The 8925-nt window shown below is 39.8% G+C and overlaps 1 non-coding gene across 1 annotated transcript; it reads left to right on the forward strand.

Moving 5' to 3' along the window:
* The first annotated feature begins 1627 nt into the window (after window positions 1-1627).
* On the forward strand, window positions 1628-1734 carry LOC118492618. Its single transcript, XR_004894623.1, has one exon. It is a non-coding gene; the product is annotated as a small nucleolar RNA R71 (small nucleolar RNA).
* The last annotated feature ends 7191 nt before the right edge of the window (window positions 1735-8925 follow it).

Below are 8925 nucleotides of genomic sequence, written 5' to 3' on the forward strand. Positions count from 1 at the left end.
TGAACTCCTCGTCCTGAGCTTTGATACCACTTGTTGGACCGTGTTCCGACCTTGAAAAGTCAGCCGAGACAGTTCATCTTCACGTACGAAGGCGGAATCAACGTAAATGAAGTTACAACAGCTATTCCTTTCTAATTTCTTCTCTTTTATTGCTTTCTGATTACAATTTGACAGAGTTCCGTTCCACAAGCAATGGTCTAGGTCCGCTCCAACGTTACCAATGAATCACAAACATCAGGTATTTATAGTGTGAGTAGGTTCGCTCTAAGGGACATGACGTATAAGCGAACGTATCACTTTGACACTTAAGCGGACCTACCTGATTACCATATAAGCGAACCTGTTAAGACCCTATGAGCGGACCTCCTACAAACATATGTTCATATAAGCGAACCTACAACATAATTCATGATTTTGACTTTCTAAACCCTATGTTGACCTATATTGACCTAAGACTTGATGTAGACGAAGTCAACAGACATTCCGTGCACTAACAATTTTCTTTTGGGGAAGTTTGTTGAGTACGAGGGCAGAGCATTCTTCGCCTAAGTTAACCAATTGCAAGGTTTCAATTTTCTTTTTATGAGTGAGGAAATCCCTCATGAACTTAGAGTATTTGGGCATTTGGGTTAGGACATCAATAAAAGGAATATTGACATGCAATTGTTTTAATAGACTTTCGAATTTTGCGAATTGCTCATTGGTCTTTTGACGAATTAACCTACCGGGGTACGGAACTCGAGGAGCCATGGTAGGCTCTGATGATGGAGGGGAGTTCTTCTCCTGCAGAGGCGGGGGTACAGTCTCTTCTATCGGCGGTGGTGCTTCCGCAGGCCCCACGGTGCGGTTTCGTAAAGTGATGAGATGAACTTGCGCTTTTGGGTTTGTTTCGGTATTGCTTGGTAATGCACCTTGTGGTCTCTCGGAAAAATTTTGAGCTAGTTGATTTAATTGTTTTTCTATGTTTTGAATACTAGCTTGTTGGTTTCTAAAATTTGATTCTAATTGTAGAAACCTTTCCGAGTTTTTCTTTTCAGCGTCGGAGATGAGGCGAGATACAGTATCTTCAAGCCTTTCTCGTCCACCTTGTTGTTGAGTGAAATTTTGTGACTCATTTCTTGGTTGTTGAAAGTTTGTTCGTTGGGCTGGTTGGTTACTACCATCGCTGGGCTCTCTCCAACCAAGGTTAGGGTGGTTTCGCCATCCTTGGTTGTAAGTGCCCGTTGGAGGACCCGACGGCCTACGTCTATTTTCAATGTAGCTAACCGACTCTTGTTGATCGTCTGTTTCTTTCATACAACTCCAATTTTCATGTGGCCCACCCCACCCTTCACAAGCCATAACCGAGATTGTTTTTGTCATTTCCAATTTTTTTATTTTTGAAGAAAGAGCCTCGATTTGGGCTTGTAAAGAAGTGCTTTCATCAACCTTATGGGCGCTCGGGGCAATAGATTTATTGCCTCGGGGAGTGTGCCACTGAAAATTGGTTTGAGCAATTTCCTCAATTTGGTTATATATTTCATGCAGGCGGCGATTACCTAAAAGTTCCCCGGAGCTAGAATCAAGTGTCTGCCTTGTGTGTGGCAACAACCCATTATAGAAGGTGGATACTTGTTGCCATATCGCAAGGTCGTGATGTGGACACTTTCGCAATATCTCCTTGAACCTTTCCCAAGTTTCATATAAGGATTCCCCATCCTCTTGTGGATATGTATTAATTTCAGTCATTAATTTAGCCGTTTTAGCGGGAGGGAAATACTTATATAGAAATTTTTGGGCTAGTTCATCCCAGGTGTTTACCGATCCAGCTGGGAGGGCGTTGAGCCAAGCTTTTGCTCGGTCTTTTAATGAGAAAGGAAACATTCGAAGGCGGATGGCATCATTTGATGCTCCATTGATCCGAAAAGTATCACATATTTCTAAGAAATTAGTAATATGTAGATGGGGATCCTCGTCCGCAAGCCCATGGAAGGTTGCGGAGTTTTGGAGCATTTGTATCAAATGCGGCCGAAGTTCGAAGTTATTGGCTTCAACATTCGGTGCGTTGATAGCGGCGCCTAGGTTACCTACGGTGGGTCGTAGATAATCCATGAGGGTACGTTGGTCCGCCATTGGAAGTGGATTCCCCGAAACTTTCTCTTGGTTCTTGGCTTTTAGTCTTTTTCTGAGAAAGCGTTCGGGTTCTTCTAGAGGTTCTTTTATGTCCTTATTAGAACTAGAGCTCATACACTTCGTAGGGGTGACGTCTGGTTCCAAGTCCTGTAATAAAAACAGAAAAGAATGTTGGTCAGAAAGTTCACCACGGCCCCGTGCTCAGTGAACACGGCCCGTGGTCGGAGTTACAGTGATTGTTTTCCAGATCCCAGTTACTGGAGAGTTGGACACGGCCCCGTGTTGCACCGACACGGCCCCGTGGTCAGCCGTCTGTAACTTGGAAAACTAAAAACTGCCAGTAACAACGCTGGGCACGGCCCATGTCCGACCAGGCACGGCCCGTGCTGAGCTCTGCAGAAGCTGAAAAACTAAGAAAAATCCTAAAAATTAAAAAGAAAAATAAAAATATGAATAAGCCGTGATTCCTAACTTTCTTAAAATCCTTGTGTCCCCGGCAGCGGCGCCAAAAAACTTGATGTGCGTGTAGTGTAATATATTTTTGACGTATATTTTAAGCCCTTTTTACACTTTTAGCCAAGTTTTAAATTTATAAAACACGATATTTACTAACACTAAACACACATATGGGCAAATGCACCCATCATGGACGTAGTATAGTGTTGGTAAGATACCGAGGTCATCCAAGGACACAAGAGCTTTTAGTACCGGTTTATCCTCAACATCTAATCAAATCAAAATGTTAGAAAAGGTTTTTAAACTAAGAAAATAAAAACTAGCTAAATGCTAAAAAATAAAATAGAAACAGATAGACAAGATGAATCACTTGGATCCGACTCGTGTATTAGTATAACCTTTGATTATTTTCGCACTTTTGCACTTGTTTAAGAGATTATCTTAGTTATTGTAGTAGGCCCCTCTTTTGAACACGACGTTACCCTCAACCCAGTAGTTTGAGTCAGCAAGGATACAATCCTAAAGGGTTGGATTATTGGAAGATAATGAATTAAGTTATTAATGCAAATTATGGTAGGCCTCGCTTTTGGCGGTGACGTTACCCTCGACTAAGTAGTCTGAGTCAGCAAGGATACAGTCCTAAATAGTCGGGTTATAGTATTAATAGTAGTTAACTTATGAGGGGGTCAAAGAGTTTGGATCCCCGCCATCCAATACCTATGGGCATTGAAGGAGATCGTACTAAATTTGACCCAGGTCCCTTGCAGGACCTCTAAACGCTGAACAAGGGCAAGACCCTTACCAAACCGTTCCCTTAACCCCCGACCAGGTAGCCAACATACCTCCATATAGACCGTGGAGATATGAATGGTGAAAATCTTTTATTTTATATAGACAGTAAAATAATGCCAAGACACCACAGACAAACAATAAGGAAAGATCACCTTCAACATAAGCAACTAGTTATTAAAGTCATTAATACAAAACCAAATAAAAAGTGCAAAAGATTAAAAATAAAAAGTATTATACTAAACACTTGTCTTCACCAAGTGATGTAAGAGACTTAGGCAAACATGGCCTTGATTGTCAAGAACTCTTACGATCAATCTTGGATCCCGAGACGACTCACACACTCTATGATGGACAATGGATGATGGTGGTGGATGATGGTGTTATGGTGGTGGTGGGTGGTGGATGAAGTGTGAGAGAGGTGGTTTGCCAAGGGATGAGTTGCAATGAAACCAAGCACTCCTATTTATAGGCTGAACAGAAGGCTGGGCACGGCCCCGTGTCCGCTGGACACGCCCTCGTGCCTGTCTGACACTCTCTTTCTTCATTAATTGTAATTCGCAATTACAATTAATGCGCCTGTTGTACTTTCGCCACGCCCCGTGTCCGCTGGACACGGCCCCGTGGTGGGCAATAGAAGCTTCTATAGGTTTGTCTTTTCTGCTGCTTCTTGGGCACGGCCCCGTGCTAGCTGAGCACGGGGCGTGTTCAGTCTTCTGTCTTCTCTATTTTGCTTGGGAGGATGCCGTTGAGGGGTCGGGCAATCCACTTGTGTTCCTTTTCTTGTATTTATGTTAGATTTAGCTGTCCTTTTGCTTCTTTTGTGAATTTGAGCTCATTTAATCCTGAAAATACAAAAGGAAGACAAAAGCACTCTTTTTCCAACATTAGTACTTAAAAAGGTTTAGTTTTATGCCTTATTTGATGTATTTTATATGTTGCATTTTACACACATCAGGGCCCCAAACAAAAGGTTTATCCTTTTGAGTCAAAGAAGTAAGAGGAACGAAGATTTTTGAAAAGTTGGAGATGAATAGGCAATAATAACCCACCAATCCAAGGAACGAACGAAGGGCATGACCACGAACTCATAATGATGGTATCGAGTACGAAAGGCATTTTTAGGAATATATTCTTTGATGATTCAAAGTTGATGATAACCAGGACGAAGATCAATCTTGGAGAAACACGTCGTGCCTTGAAGTTGATTGAAGAGATCGTCGATTCAAGGAAGAGGATAACGGTTCTTGCAAGTAAGCTCGTTGAGCTCACGATAATCGATATACATCTGAAAGGAACTGTCCTTCTTCTTGACAAAGAGAACCGGTGCTCCCCAAGGAGAAGTACTAGGGCATATAAAGTCTTTATCAAGTAACTCTTGAAGTTGGGTAGGTAGCTCTTGCATCTCTGAGGGTGCGAGTTGGTATGGAGATTTAGCCACAGGCACAGTACTAGGGACTAAATCGATACAGAAATCAACTGAACGAGGAGGAGGACCAGGTAGATCTTCGGGAAACACATCAGGGAAATCACAAACAACAAGAACGTCACTCACGCATTTATCCTTGTCCTTCTTTTCCACAACGTGGTCAAGAAAGGCAAGGTAATCCTTGCACAAGTACTTGTTCACTTGAGTACACGACATAAGATTGAGAACTCACCATAAAAGTGTAACGAATCACCACAAGGAAGAGGAAGACGGATAAACTTTTTAGAACAAACAACTTCAGCACGAACTCGCCTAAGCCAATCTATGCCAACTATGATATCGAAACTACCCAATTGCATGGTTATGAGGTCAATCAAAAACTTATGATCGTTAAGATTCAAAGAATATTTAGGGAGAACAAAATCCACAGTTATCGACTTACCGTTAGTGACTTCGACTGCGAATGATTTTGGAAAATTGGAGTGTGTACAATTAAGCAATGGTTTGAATTCACTGAATATAAAACTTTTATCCATGCCAGTATCAAATAAACAAGAAGCATAGACATCATGTACAAGAAACGTACCGTTGATGACGTCGTTGTTATTCTATGCATATACTGCTATAATCACAAAGGCTCGTCCGTGAGGATTCTGTGGCTGGTTGGTGTTGTTGCGTTGCAGACACATGTTGCTGAGGTGGTTTGGATCTCCACATTTGTAGCAGGCTCGACCATTGCTTGCTTGAGGTTGCCCTGGGTTTTGAGCGGGGTTTGGTTTTGGTTACCTTGTGGATTTTGGCCACTTGGGCATTGGTTTGCAAAGTACCCAAACCTATTGCGGTTGGTGCAAAGGCAGTACGGTGTATGGATCGGAAGGTGGTACAAACAAGTGTTACACTTGGGATGTGTCCTAGTGTAGGCATTCTTCGCTTACTCAGGGTTTTGGGTGAGAGCGAGTTGTTGTTGAGGTTGAGGGTTTTACGGAGTAACAAGCGCAAAGTTTTGGTTTGAAGCCTTCCGCTTCTTCCCTTGTTGTTGTTTTTGGTGGGTGGTTTAGTCGGTGTGGGTTCAATGGTGGCTTGGTGAACGGTTTTAGACGAACCCTTGTTGTCGAAGGTTCCATCTAGAATGCGGTTATGGTTAAACGTGGCTGCCAAACGAAAGGTGTCTTCATGTGTCTTTGGTTGAGCTGACTCGATGAATTTTGATATGGATGGGGGAAGGCGTCGAATGTTGTGGATTCCCCTGAGGATCGATTCCGTAACCGTTGAATGCAAAGAACATGTATCTTGTGTGGAATCCAAGTACATGTGTGAATTGAACACAAATATGTAATTAACTCTGATTTAAGTTGATATTGTAGCAATACAAAACCATGAAATCAAACTGACAGAGTTTCCCCTCTAAGTCAGCAAAGTTACAATTGAACAAGACATGCTAGCTATTTATAGAAGTTCCCCATTCGTAACTATCTACTTACGGATGGACCTCCATCCGGACGTATGCACAATCTACGAATGGACATGTTACGAATGGACCTTGATGTTACGGTTGAAGATAACTACGGATGGACTTTGACAATTACGAATGGACTGTTACGAATGGAGATCCATTCGTACGGATGCACATCCTCCATTCGTACGGGTGGACTTTATCATATATGAACTTTATGATTTCCTTAGTTCAGCACCAGTCTTGTCTCATCTGATTAAGCTACAATACGTGATTGACGAAAGTGATAGACATACTGCACTCACAGACTCCCCCTTGGATATTACTACAGTCAATCTCGTAGCTTTCTATCTCTCCTTGAGTCTTCACAAAGTTTTAACAACTTTAGCTCCACAGACTCTCCATTTTACTCTAACAGACTCCCCTTGGATCTGCTTACAGCTTCAGCTGTTCCCCCTTTTATCTAACTCTTTCTCTCTTCAATTTCTCGTCCAGGAAAATCACCTAGCTCTTCGATTGCAAGCTCCCCTTTGCTTTGAGCTTTTCTCTAGACTCCCCCCTTAGACTCAGCTATCAGGATCGTAATCTGGCTTATCATCTGAAAATCTAACAGTTTGAACCACTAGTAAAGATATTTAACAATTTAGGTCCAAGATCGAGAACCTGTATCTAAACACAAATATTTAACAGTTAAAGCTTATTATATCCCAGTATAGAAACCTTGCTCTATGAAAACCTTTTGGCAATTTTAAAACTCTAGGATTTTATACTGGCTCTCTCCCCCTATCAAATAACTCTATATCTGACATTTAAGCATCTAGAACCTTTTTTGTAACTGAGAGGTTTTTTTTAAAGATTATCTACCATGTCCAAATTAATGACCTTGGAGATTTCATAAACTGTTTTTAGATTTTTCAATTTAAAACCTCAAGTTTCAAATTAATGAACTTGTCTATTTTCAGAGACATGTTCAACATACTTAGATTTTGAAACTCAGCATCCAGACATCGGTTGTCGGAAACAAAGCAGAAATACAATCTTTTTTGTATTTTTCAAAATTTATGCTAAAAACACTTTCTTTTTGGATTTTTCTAAAATTTTCAGTGTGTTTACTTGAAATAAAATGCAGTAAAGTAATATTTATAGACATATTTTTGTTTGAGTTCGTGTCAAAGGATCATATCAGTTTATGACAAATCACTAGCACTGTTGACCTTTTTAGACTTTAAGTTCTAAATGATTCACTTAGATTGTTAGTATACTAATCCACTGAAATTTTCACACAAATTTCAATTGATTACTTGATACGAGATTTAGTGTTTTAGGAACTTAACTTATTCGCGTGTCCCACCTCAGAATATACCCCCGTATCAAGGTCTTACAGGTGAATATACTATATTGATATCTGTACTATGGGTTAATGCGAGACCTTGAGAGCTTAGGTATGAACTACCGTTCAAAGAGATGAGGCTCGACTTAAAGGTGTGTTCCACTTAGGAATCTTCTTTACAACTGCACTTGATATATTTCTGTCGATATTTTCTCAATTTTTATTCAGGGGGAAAGCTTTTAAAGCACGCAAAGTATTATACAAGGTCTTGGCCATTGCTGACGCAAAATCAGAAGACCAAGTATAATACCCCAGATATCAAAAAGTATAAAGACTTAGTATCTACGAATCAGGCAACCTCTCAAACGAAATTTCGGAGTACTAAGTCCATATATCTGAGAGATGTTGCCCACGAGATAAGTAAGTTATAGATATTTAGGTTTATATCTCGAAATCAATTTACTAAATGTGTAAAACATGCTGGCATAGCATCAGTGAGACAATTTATCACATTTAACGTTCCATTTCTTTAGCATATCATGATTGTCTACTGATGTACTATCATTTTCTTTTTTTACACAAAAAACTCTTTTTCATTTTCTATTGCTTTTTGTCTTTTTCAAATTTTCAAATGTTTTTGTATTTTCAAAATTCTTACTCCCCCTAAAATCCAAAACATATAAAAAAATTTGACAACCTGATGAAGATAGCTTCATCTCGCCATCCATTTTCTGCATCACATGCTCTGTTTTTGTATAAAGTACCCCATGATTTACAACACATTGATTTTTAACAGTTTGAAAACTGTTTTCAACTACTGGTGAATTTTAATCATGTTTGTTCAACCGTGAGAGTTTCGGCGTATTCAATCAACATTTTAAAATTTTTTATTTTTAAACAAATTTAAAAACAAACATATTTTTTTCATTTTTCAATTTTTGACAAAATGAAAACATATTTTTGGTTTTTATATTTTTCTATTTGATTTTATATGGTTTATTTATTTACAAAAGAAACCAACTCTCTGTTTTTCACTTCTAGAGCATCACCTCCTCCTGTGCCAGGCTGCTCTTCTCCTCGAGTTGACATTCAGTAGTCTTCAAAAGCACCTGCACATTCAACTAACACACTTACTTGAATAATGCAACCTAGGCCTGTTTGACCTTGGGTATTGTGACACAATAAGAATTGTTCAACTTCGGAAAATCTTTGTCATTTTTAACAAACACTTTTTCATTCTTATTTTCAACCTTCTTGGTTGAATCGATTTTCCTTTTATCACTCACAGAAGCCTGTTTCTTTGTCACCCAAATTTGACCTGTTGAAACATTCTTTTGATGAAATCTTGAATAAGTT

Source organism: Helianthus annuus, chromosome 5, assembly GCF_002127325.2.
Source record: "Helianthus annuus cultivar XRQ/B chromosome 5, HanXRQr2.0-SUNRISE, whole genome shotgun sequence".
NCBI classification, from domain to species: domain Eukaryota; kingdom Viridiplantae; phylum Streptophyta; class Magnoliopsida; order Asterales; family Asteraceae; genus Helianthus; species Helianthus annuus.